General features: G+C 46.7%; 1 protein-coding gene across 3 annotated transcripts in view; it reads left to right on the top strand.

Moving 5' to 3' along the window:
* POMGNT2 (protein O-linked mannose N-acetylglucosaminyltransferase 2 (beta 1,4-)) overlaps positions 1–16500 on the top strand; it is an 86620-nt gene that overhangs the window by 24056 nt on the left and 46064 nt on the right. The window contains exon 3 of one of the 3 annotated variants that reach the window (XR_006181739.1): positions 11834–15506. The exons of the other annotated variants lie outside the window; for them this stretch is intronic. The gene's annotated coding sequence lies outside the window, so the exon portion shown is untranslated. Of the gene's footprint in view, positions 1–11833; positions 15507–16500 lie in introns of those variants that run through there. 3 annotated transcript variants of the gene reach the window in all.

The raw sequence follows: 16500 nt of genomic DNA, 5'->3' as shown, positions 1-16500 counted from the left end.
CAGGGCAGGAGGGAATATCCACTGTGCTCCTGAGGCTCTTAGGTATGCTAATGGAAGGAAACAGAGACATAGACAGAGAAAGGACCCTCCCTGCCAAGTACTGCGTTAATACTGCCTTTGAGCTATCGTGTATACCAGTGTTATTGTATCAGTGATGGCTGGTCCTGAAAGGCCTCACAGCTGAGAAAAGCTTAAGAGTGCTAGAGATTGGTTTGCCAAAGTAAGGAAGGGTGCCCTAGCAGAAAAGTGCATGCTGAAGCACTGGGGCTCCGCTGGACATGGTTGTACAGTGCTTGCTCCATTCCTTGTGTGGAGAGAGAAGCTGCTGTTCCACTGCCTGCTCCCTTCTGCTGAGGGCCAGCCTGGCTTGCTGGAGCTCTGTTTGAGAAGATGGAGCCTCCTAGGAATAGCAAGTTCCTTCCTCCCCTACTCAAATCTGCATCCCACAAAAGATGTCCTCTGTGATGATGTACAGACATCTGCTATTGAAACTCCAGGTTCATGTTTTTCAAATATAAATGATGAAGAGTATGGTGCAGAGGGAGGAAGGGGGAGTAACAGAGCTGCAGCTTCACCCCCCACAATGCTGCATGTTCTTCTGGATCCTATGACTCAATCATAGGCATCCCACTGGTGACTGGAGTGCCACAGCCATGAACGCCCCTCCTGGGGACTATGAAGTTTCTGGTCAGAGTGGTGAAAAGATGGGCTTAGGGAAAATGCTACAGTTCTCAACAAAATCACTCTGGCCTTTTTTAACCACTGCTGATGTGGTGAGTGAAGAAATTGCTTCACTGGAGAAACGAGAGTTCTAAAGAGGGTTAAGGAGGGTTGTCTGAAGAACAAGAGAAGAGGTCTTCCAGATCTGCAGGGTACAAAGAGTGGGACAAAACAGGGTTGTGGTTGAGGCTTGAGTGCTGCGCCATGGGATTTCGGCTGCTTGGAGAAATATGTGAGGGATAAATGCAAGATCATTTTTCACCCAGCACGTCACCTTGTTTAAATTTCTGCGAGGAGAGCAAGTATATTATGGTATTGTTATCCTATGCAGAAAGTTGCTCATTTTTAATTATAGTTCATGAGAAATGCAGACTCTTGCAATGTGTCATCTGCTCAGATATATAAATCTTAGGGAAAAAATAATAGTGCCATTAAATACTGTTCTTATAGAGTGCCAGAACAAAGCTCATGTGCCCATCTCCTCACAGCCAGCAGGAAAATAAACGCAAAGGACTAATGTATAGCAGCTAACCGTGAGCCAAGGGAACTGCTCTGTGTAAATCCCTCCTCCTGTGTTGGTGTGTAAACAGATTCCCTGCACCCCAAGGCTGACATTCAGGAATAAGGGCGCGTCCCGTATTTCCTGATTTGCTTCCTCCTTTTTCAGAAATCAGAAAAACACAACTTAGGAATAAACATGGGAGCCAAAACATCAGTGCAGTGTGGGGGACCTTCCTGCCCACCATGGGTGTTGTCCTCAGTCCCTTGCTGCTGACTGCTGACAGCTGCAGAAAATTAAGCCTTGCCATGGCCCTTTGTCCTGCAGGCAGCAATTTTCTGCTTCCTTGTGGGAAATAATCCTCTTTTAATTTAATTATTCATTTTTCAATTATTTAATGCACCATTTTGGGATAGCAGCAATGCTTTGGGTTAGTTTCCAATTGATGGCCACCCCAGACAGCAGAGCATTGGGATCCAGTTCCAGGGGAAAAGGATTGCTTGCTGCCTTGGAGCTGCTGCTTTCCTTAGGGCTCCTACGGCTCCCTTCCTGCTGCACCATGGGGACATTCCCATGTGCTCTGCCTATGATTCTCTAGTTCTTCATTTTTCATTCGGACTGATTTTACACTCCGAGATGCATCTGTGCTCAGTCCTGAAAAACACTGGCTCTGACTCGAGGAGCAGGACTATGATTTCAACAATCCTAAAAGATTATTGCATCACGTGAAAAAAAGGTGTTTGCACAGTATTGATACAAAGAAGCTTAAAAGAGAAAAGGCCATTTCTGCTGCCACTGGCACCATTTTTTATAGAAGTATGGAGGCTGCTCCAAGAGTAATGCCTCCTATTTTATTATGTTGGCCCATGATGTCAGAGGCGGTTGGTGGTGGTGTGGAATGGAGTTGAACCTTCCTGCCAACATTCCATTGCATGTTGTTGCCATGTGACAGATGGCAACAGAGGGGCAATCTGACAGAAAGGCATCTGACATGGAAGTGCATCTGAAGCAAAGGGCTGGAATAGATTTTTTTCCATGTGGAAAACATGGCACCCACTGACATTCACTGATGCTTGCTGAACGTTTATGGAGACCAACCAGTGGATGTGAGCACAGTGAGGCAGTGGGTTGTGCATTTCAGAAGTGGTGACAGTGACAGTGGGCCACCTCCACTGGTGCAGATTTTGATGAATATATAGCATCCAGGCTCTTCTTCATTGTTGGTGAAAATGCATAGCTAATGGCAGTGACTGTGTTGTAAAAACAGTATTTTGTAGTGAAGCATTTGCTCTTTTAAATATCAATAGTGTTGCTGTGCTTTTTGTATCTGTTTTAGTTTCTGTGGAAATAAATAGGAGGCATTACTTTCAGAGCAACCTATATATCTCCATTCGTTTCTCTGTAGCTAATTTGTTTTATGCCTGCCTAAGTGCGAGCAGAGTCTGGCCTTCCTCCTGCAGCATACAGAGTGAACAACATTTCTATTTTTAAAGCAGAAAGCATTTCTTACTCGTATTTATCATGTGTCACTTTGTGGGCAGAGCTGGTACAAATGGCACATAAAAGCTAAATTGGCTATTTATGGCACTGCTCATGACCCTAATACGTGCCATCATAACAGCAGCCAGGCATTGCCTGGGCAGCAGAACTAATGAAGCCTGGATTCCTGTGCATAGATAAGAGCTAATCTCATTCACCTCTTCCATGCTAAAGCCGCTAAATGGGTTCTTCTTTATGAACGCCTGGCTTTGTACTGCTTCTGGATGCTTAATATCTCTAAGCTCTCTAGACCGCTGTAAAATTTGGACAAAGGATCTAAACGATATTATAGGAATAGCAAGACAAGAAAAAGGGAGATACCCAACCTCCATTTTGGCACTTCAGTGGATGAGGAAGAGGGCTGTGCAGGATGTGGTTTGGGCTGGCAGCGAGGGCTGCCAAGTTGCAGCATTGCTTCTGAAGGTGAGGACATTGTGAGGATGGGCAGCACAGAGAGGGTGCGTGGCCGTCCCTCGGCTCTTGAGGTGGCAGCCCTCTCTTTCCCCTGGGAAGACAAGGTCATGCATCTTCCCCTCTGTGTTGTTAATAAATTCATTGGTAAGGTGTCTCGTGGAGACTTTTTGTCCCCTATCACAGGAAGAAGTTTCCCTGAGGCTTGGAAATTTATTCACTGTAAAATTGAACAGGAGAATAAGATTTCCAGAGAGAGCCTGCAGCTGTAATAAAGGATTATTGCCAATTTCTTAGGCCGTGTGCACAGCACTTGGCAGGCAGGTAGCAGCAGTGTGCTCACTGCTCCGTGGCTGGGGCACATGGCCACTGCCAGGTATGGGCACTGGGGGCAGATGCTCCCTTGCCGGTCATGATTTACCTGAGGTCCTGCAAGGCTTTCCAGTAGAATGTGAACTTCAGGCCAGCACTGTTTTTCAGATTTCCAATGGAGCTGACGGCCAAGCAGCTCAGCTCCCCATCTGTAGGGGCAAAGGCTCTTTTTCCTACCTCACAGGGGGTTTTGACAGCAATAGCACTGAAGAATGCAGCACACTCCAAGTGCTGTGGGAACCGTCTAAGTATCACAGGCAGAGACAAATGTAAAATGCTATAATTTAAAGGTTCTTGTCTTTCAGTTGCTAATGGCTTAATTAAACAATAACATTTAGCAGATGTGCTTTTTCTCCTCCAATAATTCACTCCATCTGTGTCAATGTAAGTAGGCCCAGATTAGTGCATCACAGTATAGATATGAATGTCTTCTTTCAGGTTTTGTGTATTAATATATATTTGCATATAAATTGTTTCATCTTGAGACGAACACATCCATGGAAGGAGGTATGCACACTGTGGAGTTTAAAGATCTCTTAGTATCATAGAATCACAGAGTAATAGAATATTCTAAACTGGAAGGGACCCACAAGGATCACCAAATCCAATCCTGGTTCCTCACAGCACCACCCAAAACCCAAACCCAATGTCTGAGAGCACTGTCCAAACGCTCCCTGAATGCTAGCACTCAGGTCCATGCTCACTGCCCTTGGCAGGCTGCTCCATGCCCACCGCCCTCTGGCACAGACCCTGTCCCTAACTCCCAACCTGACTCCCCTGGCACAGCTCCGTTCTCTCGTGTCTGTCACACAGAGCAGAGCTCAGCGCTGCCCCTCCGCTCCCTCTGTGAGCAGCTGCAGCCGTCATGAGGCCTCCCCTCAGCTCCTCTGCTCTGGGCTGAGCAAACACAGGGAGCTCAGCCGCTCTTCACACACCTTGCCCTCCAGATCATTCCTCATCCTTGTAGCCCTCCTCAGATCCTTGCCCTTCAGACCCTTCCCCATCTTTATAGCCCCCCTTTGAGTGCTCTTTCATAGTTTTATGTCATTCCTATATTGTAGTGCCCAAGCCTGCACTCAGAGTGAGGCCACACCAGTGCAGTGTAGAGCAGCAAGAACGAAAAAGCACAAATACAGCATGGATACAGCCACCCTGCCAAGCCCACTGCTGGGCACGGCCCTGGTACCCTGTGTCACCATGCAGCAGCCAGGGTTGTGGGTGGCTGGGTAGCATGAAATGTTCTGACTGCTCCTGACTGGTTCTGTGAGCTGGGCAGACCCTGCACTGGGTGATGCATGGGCAGAAACACTTGTAGGGCTGGATCCTTCTTTCTTAAAGCCTCAGCTAGGAAATCTTATGAACTGACTGGGTTGCTTGACTTTCCCCTAATTTAATTTAGATTCATTTAATTTTAATCAGTCTCTTTTCTCAGCATCCTATTAACCTCCCAATGAACTCTTCCTGTAAGGGGATTGGGGAAGGAGGCAGGCTGCATCTGTTACAGCATTAGTCTCCTCCTTAGGTTGCGAAGCATTAGGCAGCAGAAAAGCATTGACAGGCATGACACACGGTCAGAGGGATGCCGAGTGGTGTCCCAACCCCATTCTTGCTGGGAATAAGAGCAAAACTGATCCAGCATCTCACTGGGTCACCCCCGCTCTCAACTCACCCTGCCTCTGGCTCTCTGCCCTGAGGCTGCAAGCTCTGGGTGGAGAGAGTGGCACCTTCATGGGCCTGCCCTGGGGGACGTATATGACATGGGGAAGCAGCCATCCCAAGGCAGTAACAGCCTGCACACAGCTGGTCGGGGCCATTTCATGTCTTTCATATGTACCAGGATAGATAAGAAGGTAATTTAGCTATTAAAGGCTTGGGGAATGTGTGACTGCAGTACTTCAGTGGTTTGTGTGTATTCCATTTCTCATCCTGTGAAATGAGGAAGGTGGCTCCCTGGGCTCTGCAGTGTCACTGAAGTTACGATGACAGCCACTGAAGTTCTGTGTTGCAGCCCTTGCCTCATTCCCACTGGGATTATTCCCTGTGGCTGTGTCCGAATCTCATCTGGTAAGGACTGACACGTTTGCAGCTGACGGTATTTCCAAGACTATTTTGTCTCTTTAAAAATAGCTAGCTAATGAATGTGCCCTATTAAAAGAACAGATATTTCTGAAAACCAGTGGTCTCTGCCAGCGGTCTATGGAAAAATTGTGTGCCATTTGGCTTGGCTAAATTTGCATCCAGCCTTTCCAGGATTTCTGTCCTGCACAAGCAGCTGATGCATTCACCACAAGGGCTGTTACCCAGACGTGATCATGAGGAGAAGGGCTTTGCATTATCACAAACAGGGTGGAAAGACCTCCACAGAGCAGTCTTTCCATTAGAATGCAATCTGAATTTGGCTGCAGAGCTGCTGCGCTGTCCCTTTGTTCATCTGTTTCTGGACTCAAATGCTCAGCAGGACCATGGACTCAGGATGTGCTCTGGGATGCAGATAACCCCTGTGTGGGCTCTGCAGGGCTTGCTGCAGGTCTACTTTGCCGGCACCAGCACTGACCCAGGAGCAGCTGTTCACACTACAGGGCCAACCTTAATCTGGAAAGCAAAGTCTTCCCCTGCTTACTAAGGACAGCTGGCCTTGATTCTGTTAATACCCCACTGGGACAGATGGGCTGTGCCGCCCCCGCCACAGGCAGTCCAACATGCATAGAGAAACCCCAATGGCACCTGGGGCTTTTAGGATCAGTTAAGTGATCTACTTTGGCAGAGCATGTCCACTGCATCAGTCCCTTGAAAATGAAGACTCTTGCCGTGGTCAGTGCATAGGATAGAAATTGCCTTTGGTAGCCAGAACTGAATGCATTAGTTTGTTGTTCTCTTGCCCTACTTCTCTTCCTTACCTTTCAGTCCAATTTCACTTTCTTTCTCCCCATTGTCATTCAATTTGCCACAAGTGTTTCCCCCATCACCACCTGCCCACCACATATCTGGGCATCAACCGTGCCCCTTTCACCAGGCTGAGAACCCCCTGGTTAACCCTGGATGTCATGTCTGGGGGGACTGAGCACCTCAGAGCTCATCCCTGACCTCAAGACTGGCTGTCTTTCAGCCCTGCCAGACTGGGCAAGAAGCAAACAGAAATCACTTCTGTGCTGGATGCAGAGCAGCATTGGGCTTGGCCCGGAAGGATGCCCTGGTGTCACCAGCCCATGGCCTGCTGCTGCTTGCCACTCCAGTTCTTCATGGCTAACAACCCTTGGGCATGGCTGTTGCCTGTCCTGTCAGGCCAGAAAAGAGTGCCAAGCAGGCATCTCCCAAGGGCTTAATTAAACTGTAAGCAAATGACTAATCTACTGTGAAGCAAAACACCCTCTTCCTCACATTGGCAGATCTCAAGAGGAGACCTTCCCTCCCCTCAACTATGCGTGCAGCAGGACCATGTAACGTGGGTTATTTCACTCCAAGTATTCCCTCACTCTACAGTGGTCAGTGGGATGAGAGCAGTGCTCCTGCTGCCAGCAGTGGTATCTGTATGGGGACCCTGGGCTGGGGACAACAGGATGGACACCCCACATCCAGCACTGACATGGAGATGGAAAGGGCAAGGGTCTTAAGGACAAAATTACTATAGAACACCACCTCATTGCTAAAGTTCCTACACGTCTTAACACACAGCCTTGCTTTCCAAAGGCTTATACCTAGCCCAAATTTGTGAAGATTTTCACAGGAACAGCAGAAGGCAGACCCCAAAGGCCTCTTGCACCTGCCAAATTTCACACTCTGCTCCAAACCACAGAAAAACAGAGCCTGGAAAAAGGTCACTGCTATTTTTAGCCTTACTTCATAAGGAAACAGCCTTGCAGAGTACTGCCTCGCACTCTCTCTGCATTCCCCCCTTCTATGCTTGCATTGTTGTCCAGCCTTTGCCAAATTTGTCAGAGGAGTAGACGGTGCAAAGATATTGGGTTCTGACAAGCTTCAGCAATGCCATCCCTCTGTAACCACAGCCCTCAGGACATATCCTTGCCATGTGTGTGCACTTTGCAGTCTGCAGGAAGGGGGTCCACGGCTCCTTGGTGGGGAGTTGTACCTGTCAAAAGAGCTCCCACATCAATGCCCTCAGTGTGGCACTGCAAGTAGTGTGCAAGACAGATCTGTTTGGTGACGGTGCTGCCCAAAGCATGGTCAGATATTTGAGTGAGCTTGCATTTGGCAAAGACTCCTTCAAAATCTCTTGAACCTGTGGATTTTGCTAAGATAATAGCCAAGCAAGCAATGTTTAAAAAGAGATGCCTGGTATTTGAGGAACAGAATTTAATTGCATTCCTCAGCATAAATATGGGATAATTGCTTTCTCTCTTTAATAAACATACCATGTTTATGTGGCATATAATGACCTCAGAAGACGCAAACTGTGGCACACAAGCAGGAGGCTATTAAGCCAATGATATACTTGCCACACTTCAATGACAGAAGGACGTGTCTGTAAGTGAGTCTCCACAGACCCTGAATTAGCAGCCCCGTGGTACTGGGGACCAGGGAGTGAGCAACCAGCTCCTTCGTCCCTGGAGGCAACTGGGGTGTGGGAAGCCATGAAAAGGCAACACCTGCACACCTATCTCCTACCTCAAAATTGTGATTAAAGGGAGTTCTGAAGCTCTAGTAAGTCCTTAGAATATCAGCAGGCAGAAAAGCAAGCTCTAGGAGAAGGAGTTGGGCACAGAGCAAGAGTGTGCCATCCCTTGTGTGCTGCTGGATGGGGCAGAGCCTCTGCCAGCAGCTCCTAGGGTATTAAATTGCTATAAGGATCCTGCTTTGTTGTCTCCTGGCCCTCAGGTGTATGGCCTTGTGCTAGGTTTTGTGAGAGTGAGTGCTCGAGTGCTTCTTGCTCACATGCGGTTGCCAGACAGTAGTGCTCCACAATGTCCTCTTTTTGTCACTGATCCACCAGCCACCTCTGTGCCACCCACAGGCATCGCCAGCGGTAAGACCAGGCTTTCTTCTGAGAAGTCAAGAGCAATGTTAGCTGGGATGAGACAAAGTAAATGTTCCCTGAAGTCTGTGTGCAATATGCACAAGAGAAGATGATTTCTGCTCATGATAAATTCAAAGATGTAGACATTGAGCAGCGTGTAGTTGCTTAATTTCATTTAACATTGACACGTTGATTTCATGCCGTTCTGCTTTCTAAGACACTGTCATGTGATACCAAGTGAAACATTTTCTATTTCTTCCAGCAAAATTCATCATGTCATCAAAGGCATCCATTTAGTTTGAGAAAGTACATTTATTTATAGCAGTGTGGGTTGCCATCGTTTTTAGTGACCTCTGTCAGGTCCCCAAGCACCGTGCCAGCTGCTGCACTATTTGGCCTGTATCTTGTTGCACTTTATTAGTCTGAATCTCAGCCCTGTCCTGCATCAGAGCCCCAGAGCAGACATGTAGACATGCGGCTGTCACAGCAGCTTATATGGAGATTACCAGGAAGATTTTCATACTCGGAGTTTCCTCATTTTATTCCAGTCCTAATCCAAAAGTAAATAACAAATTTTGAAGTGCCCTCTGGAATTAAAAATCAATTGTAAAAGCGTATTTTGATTTAATTGAAAGGTTTCAATGAAACAGCAGATCTGTGATGTTTTAATAAGCTCAGAACGCCTTTTTTTCCTGTTTGCTTAAACAAAGAAAAGAGTAATTTTGTCAAAATCAATACACAGGGCATTTTGCTTTGCATAAAAGGGCAATCTCTGACACCAAAATGTTTGGTCACAAGGCTTTTGCTCATCTCAGCAAAGGACAAGCGAGAAGACACGGGGCAGCACTTTCCAAGGCATTGGGAGGCTCTTGAGTCCCGTCCCTGGCCTAAATGCGGCACTCCTCTCCGCTGGTTTGACAACCCCATAGATCAACGGTGTCCTGTGCCCACAGCTGACTGTGCACACTGGGGTGCCTTGGAACCAGATATCACAAAATCACAGAATCATAAACATTGGAAAAGACCACTGAGATCACCTAGTCCAGCCCCCAACCCACTCTCACCATGCCCAGTGAACACATCCCTCAGTGCCACATCCACACTGGTTCTTGAACACATCCAGGGACGGTGACTGCACCACCTCCCTGGGCAGCCTGTGCCACTGCATCACTGCTCTTTCTGAGAAGTTTCTCCTAATACCCAACCTGAACATCCCCTGGTGCAATTTGAGGCCATTCCCTCTTATCCTATCACTGTTACCTAGGAGAAGAAGCCAACCCCCACCTCACCAAAGCCTCCTTTCAGGCAGCTGTAGAGAGCAATCAGGTCTCCCCTGAACCTCCTCTTCTCCAGACTGAACAATCTCAGCTCCCTGAGCTGCTCCCCATAAGACTTGTGCTCCAGACCCTTCATAGCTTCATAATCCTCTCTGGACACACTTGAGGGCTTCAGTGTCCTTCTTGCAGCGAGGGAAACTCCAAAACTGAGCACAGTACTTAAGGTATGGCCTCATCAGTGCTAGCATCATGGAAGGAAGGTATGTAATTAGGCTCTTTCTGTGTTTGTGGTTCTTACAATAGAGGGAAATGTTCCCTCCATGTATTTATTAACATTGTGTTGAGGAAGCACATCTCCTTTACAGCCCAATGCAAAACCTACTGCCTTCTGTTCTTACTGCATGGAAAAAGACCCTTAAGCAAGGAGGACAAAAAAACTCCATGTACTGCAGATTTCCAATGTCTTTTCCTAAAAGCCTCATGTACTTGATGAACGTTTATCACACAGTTGCTTGTGTGTATGGTCTAGCTGTGTGTCTCAGTGACAGCAGACAAGATTCAGCAGTGTGTCCCCCTGCTGTGGCTGCTGGGAACCCTCTCCTCCCATAGCCAGCCCACCCCCACCACCTCACAGAGTCTAAAAACCGACCACAGCAAAATGAAATTTGCTGCTTTGCAGAAAGGTAAGAACTCAATGCAGCGAAATAATTAGTAGGGATGATTAAAGGCAAAGATTATGCATTAGCAAAGGAAGATAAGCATTTAATTTCTAGCCTTATTGCATTTCAGACTAGAATATTGGTTCCAAAGGCTGCTGCAGACATATTTGCCTTTCTATATATGTATGTGCATAATATACATATGTACGATTACAATCTCCTGCCATGCTTTAATAATACATTTAATTGCTTTCTGGCCCCACCTCAATCTGCCTACATTCATTTCACAGAGAAGATATTATTTACTGTTAGCCTTTAGCAAATAAATTGTCTGCCATCCTTAACACGGGTAATAAAAGGCACTGCATCAGCCTGCTCGCAGTTCTGTGCATTGCATCTGCTTCCATACAAAGTATAGATGACAGCTGTTTTGCTTGTGCCGTCACCAGCAAATTGAGTAAGTGTGCAATGTAAAATGTAAACCTGATGGATTTGCTGAGAGTCATGCTCAGCGTCTTCCATCACTGTTGTTGTGACAGTAAATAAATATTTGGGAATGATATTTGCATTACATATTACATCTACGTGCTATCTTTTTTAATGCCATACATTATAATGCATAATAAATATACAGGTGCAATACTCTGAGCAACTCACATGTTTGCATATATGCATACTTAGACACAACAGCACCCCAGCATGCAGGAAATACATCTATACATCCAAACTATGGCTATAGTTAATGCTGTTTACAGCAACAGACATTTACCTCAAGTATTACACAGCTGAACACAAATTGAGCTGGAAAGGGGAGAAGACATATGGAAAGAAAGGGAGATCAATGTCCAGATCATGCTTTTCCATCTGAGCAGAAGCTCCTGATATTACATTTATCCTCAGGGGAGGAGGCAGCACAGGGGGAACACTGAATCCTTTCCTCCATTACTTTCACATGGGGACTGTTGGGATGTCAAAGTTCCAGTGGCGTGAGTGCAATGGCCAGAGAAATCCCAGGACATCAGGTGTCAGGTCCAAAGATGAGAATTTAGAAGTAACCTAGAAGGAGGAAGGAGCTACTGAAGATACCATCATCTCCTCCATGGGGTGCACGCTGCACACCTGGGCTTATATTTGCTCTAAATGGCTATAATCATCTTTGGTAGAAGAATAGAGGACATTGCAGCTCCCAGACTGTTTTGATTTCCCTCCCTCCTTTTTTCTTTTCTTTTTTTTTAATCAGGAGTAAGGGGTAGCAGTTGACAATTTTTTCTCTGATCAGTATCAGACACATTCCACATTCTACTTAGCAGTAAATAAGGACAATGCTGACAAATGTCGATGTGCAAATTTTGCCGTAGCCTCCTTTTGTACTTGTTTTGTTCAGCTCCCCATTGAGTGAGTAGCCAGAAAGGGCATGAAACAACAAGAGCTGTGACGTGGTGTACTGGAACACAACATGTGGCAGAGAAAATTGATGAAGAAGAGGAAGAAGAAGGAAGAAAAAAATATATTTCAGCATGTCCTTGCCCTTTGAGATTGTTGGCATGAATGCTGCGGATGCCAGAAGCTGTGTAAGATTTGGAAAGCAACATGACAAGTTCAAGAAAGAAGAATCTCTCAAGTGCTGGTATTCACATGGACATCACCAAGCCATCAGGTGGGATTGCCCTGAGAAAGACTTTCCGCACACCTGCACTTTTCTCACACCATAGTAGGGATCTGCAGCTGGCCTGGACTATGTGTGTTCCTCCTTTGGGGTCTCTAGATGCCATTTTGTTGTGCAGTTTGATGAATCTTAACAAAAACATTTCATTAAAACCCTCTGGCAGCTCTTCTGTTCCTGTAGCTCGGGCTGAGAAATACAAATGTGCAGTGAACCCTCAGCTCAGCTGAACTCACATGTCCATAAAAATAGCAACCCCATAGCTGTGTGCTCAGACCTGCTGCCTGGTAGCAGCAAGGAAGCTGATTTTAATGTCAGAGGTGCAAATTAAACCAACCAGACAGGAACAAACTGTGAACTATAAAGCGTGCAAGTGAAACTCCTAAACATCCCATTGTGTAAGGAAAGAGCAGACAGGCCCTGTGGGCTGGGCTGCTTTGAAGATCCCTTGGCCAATGAGGTCCCAGAGGCCAGTGCCTCACCGTTCCTTTCACTCTGCTGGCGGATGGAAGAAGCTTTAGCTTCTCCTTATAGCCCTTGTCTTTCAAGAAAAGCATTGTTGGCCTTGGTTTCTGTTAGAGGAAGGCTCTAGGTGACACTCTGCCCTGAGCCCAATATGTGGCTGCCAGCATAAGGCTCCTGGTGCTGTCCTTCCCCAAACCATGATGCATCCTGAGTGCAGGCCCCAGGGCTGCACATATCCTCAGCCTTTCCATTTATTTCTAACAACATCAGGGGTTGCCTCTGTATGTAAATCATTCTGATTATTGCCATTTTATTGCAGCACCATCTGCTTGCATTGTGCCTTGTGGCCATAAGGGTGGTGTTGCCAGAGCTGTGTGTATGGATGTTTAGGTGTTCTGTGGGGGCCAGGGAGCCTGACCTCTGTGCAGGCAGAAGCCCCACTGGGGGGCTTTCACTTGATGTAGGACAGGGCCCACTGTACCCAGCACCCTATTAGGCAAGCAGGCCCACGTAATGTAGATGCTTTGGGGTGCCAAACTGAGACATGTCACATACCAAGACAGAGAACCTTCCCATTCTGATGCCTGATAAATTATTTTAGTGGCCACATCTCAAGAATTTAGCAGGACAAGGACTGTAGCAGGCGAAGCATCAAGTGTGCAGGAAAGGGAGGTGTGAGGAGAGAAAGGAATAAATCTGTTAAAAGATGAGGCTTTGTATATGCAGCAGAAATAATGTTTCAGACCTGCAGTAACACATAACTTTAAACTGAACACAGTGTTTGGGCTTCTAGTGTATCCAGTTGTCATGTTTCTGCTATATTTGCTTTGTGTTGAAGGAACACAGTCTGAGAGCCCAAGCCAAATCTTGAGGTTTATAAAACAGAAAGGGTGTTGTTGTTTTTTTCTTTATTTCAACTAAATATCACATCCGCTGCTTAGTTTAAACATTCTTGCTGGGCCTAGCAATAGAAACACAGCCGTGTTTTCTGATCCACAAGAAGGACAAAATGACAAAGGCAACTGTGTGGCACAGCTGGCAGAAAGAAGCAGTTATCCCAGTGCAGCCCTGCCACCGGCCACCCATGCCCTTGTCAGAATGGGGAGAAGGACATGAGGTGGTTAAGCACAGCAACGGCTTTAGCTTATCCTTGGTCTTTGATAGTGCTTTGTGCATCTCAAAATGTAGCCTCCTTGCAGAAGAAGTTCAGCTTAGTGATGGGTTGCAGAGCCCTGGCTGGGCCTGGTGTTCGTCAGCGAGGGGAGGAAGGCCAAGTTTCCCATCTGTGTATTTAACAGTGATTATTTGTGGTGTTTTGAAGAGATTCTAAAGATACTTTTAAAAAATGTTTTCTCCCTTGTCTGAAGTCTTTGAAAACTTTGAAGTTGGTCCCATCCTCAGGGAACGGAGCCTGGCTGACAGCGGGATGGGAGCTGAGGAAGGGACGAGAAGAGAGCCCTGCTGCTGGAGTGGGATAGCCTACGGCTGCTTGCCATGCCCTGCCTCAGGCCTGAGGACTGCAGCGGGGAGGTGGGCAGGAGGGGGGATCGCTGCGATGGCAGCACTCTGCAGCCAGTCTCTAATGAATCCCGTGTGCACTGGTGGAACAGTGAGGGGCGAGAGCTGCCGAGGGAGGAAGGCGCAGTGGGAGCAGGTGGTGGGAGCGTTGCCTGCGGGGCTGCCAGCTCCTCAGCTCACGAGCAGATGGCACAGGGAGGGCAGAGCGAGCAAGGTTTGGCTCTATCTTAACATCCACTGTCAGGGGGACGTACAAAAAGCACTACAGAACTGAACCAAGGTGAATGCCACGTGCTGTGATTTTCCCTTGGGTGCATTTCCTTGAGTTGTCACATCAGGTACAGTGCAGGCTCCAGCTCTGCGTACACCACCAGGCGAGATGAGCCCTACGCTCCTCATAAGTTTGCCTGCCAACAAGCAGTGGGATGCTCGTTACACAACACTGCAGTTTTTGGAGCAGGAGGCTGGTGCTCAAACCCACCCATCACTGGGCCCTGCACACCTCCCTTGTTGTCGATGCGCTAATATTTTCCACTCGGTGCACCCACAATAAACACAGCGTGCAGGCCCAGCTGGACAGCCAGATCCTCCACAGCAGGATGTCCTGCTGCAAATATTTGGGGAGGTGTGTTTTGCTTTGAAGTGCCTGGTGTGAGACTGGCCTGGGGCTGGCTGCATCCTCAGAGCCACATCCCACATGCCTCAAGTAGATACAGTAGAGCTGCAGGCACAAAACTGGCAAAAAGCTCAGTTGGGATTATGGCAGTCATAATTCTTATCATTTTGTATGTCGCTTTCAAATATATCCTGGGGAAGCAAAATCTACACTGGGGGAGGAACACTTATAGAAATAAAGCTAATTGACTGGTGAGGTGGTGGCATAGGGAAAGGGAAGGGGAAGGAAAGGGAAAGGAAAGGAGGAAATTCTGTCTCTACCAGCAGCAGGTCCCAGGATGCCAGGTCCAGCAGAATGCCCTGCTGGAACAGCCACAAATCCTGAGGAAAATGATGTCAAGATACTCCCTCTTAGTCCAGAAAAAAACATCCATGTACTAAAATATAAAGCACCCATGGATGTGATTCTGAGAATTTTACTGAATGGCAGGGCAGCAGCTTCCCCGTATTTCCTATAGAGCTTGGTCAGCCTGCCACAAATGCAGGATGTGGCACAGCAAGATGGGATTTACATACTGAAAATCCAATTTCAAAAGGTTAAAATATGTGCTCATTAGCACGTGAGCCTGATGGACAAGTTTGTTTAATGCAGTAGTCTACAGTGGTCTGGAAAATGCTAAGGATAGGTCTCACCACACTTAAAAACATTCTTATAGGTGCTGTGATGTGTGTGTGTGTGGCCCTGGGCAGCCTGGTCTAGTGTTAAATGGGGAGGTTGGTGGCCCTGCCTATGGTAAAGGGATTGGAGATTCATGATCCTTGAGGTCCCTTCCAACCCGGGCCATTCTGTGATTCTGTGATTCTGTGCTAAGAAGTTTTGCTGAATCAAACCTGAGGAAAGGACTTTGTACTGCTGTGGTCAGCATGTTATGTGTACATGGGGAGAACTGTCAAAACTTAGGAAGATAAATTGCTTATAGGTTCAAAAAGCATGCCTTCAATTTATATTTTCACATATAAAACAGTGTCACAGCAGCAATAGTTAAGTGATAAAGCTGTGGTTCAAGGCAGCTCAGCAAGAATGAATAAATCTTCATAATTGACAAGCCGTAATAATAATAAATACATGAAGAATTTATTTCTCTCTCCATCCTGTTGAAAAATGATTACATGGAAATCCTTACCAGCAGCTGGGCCTCTTCTAAATGACTACCAAGCCAATCCACTCTGCAACCTCTGCCAGCTCCAGCATCTCAGTAATTAAAAAGGTTGTTGCTAGTACTAGAGAGGACAGATGCTTCCCCTAGGAAGTCCTGTCTTCAATTCCTCTGGTATCACAGCTATGCTGTGGCCTGATGTGCTTTGATTGCTACTACAACCATCTGATATGTTATCAGTGCTCAATAAACACCATGGTCATGTTGAGGTGAGATGTAAGATACGCAATAAGAATGCACCCTCTGTTTCTTTTTTGTGCTTACAAGATGCTTACTGTACCACAGCATCCCAAAAGGCAGCATGTTTGCTGCTGTTCCAAATTTGTATTTTACCCTGAGAAATGAGGTCATTGCTATTTGCTATATTAAAAATACCTACAGGAATGTGGCAGGTCACTAAAGGGTGTTCGCAACAAAACTGCAAGCATTTTGCTACCTTTAAAGGGAGTCTTCCCATTCTAGGCATATGATTTATGACCATACATTATTCTGGATTAGCACAGAAGATAAATAGAGTTGCTGGCTCTGGTCTCAGCAAAGCTCAGTCCTCGTGAAGCTGATACACAGCAGCAC

Source organism: Lagopus leucura, unplaced genomic scaffold (genome assembly GCF_019238085.1).
Source record: "Lagopus leucura isolate 7727_CA_CO unplaced genomic scaffold, USGS_WTPT01 Super-Scaffold_100157, whole genome shotgun sequence".
Taxonomy (NCBI): Eukaryota; Metazoa; Chordata; class Aves; order Galliformes; family Phasianidae; genus Lagopus; species Lagopus leucura.
The sequence above is the reverse complement of the archived record's forward strand: the minus strand, read 5'-3'. Positions and strand labels throughout refer to the sequence as shown.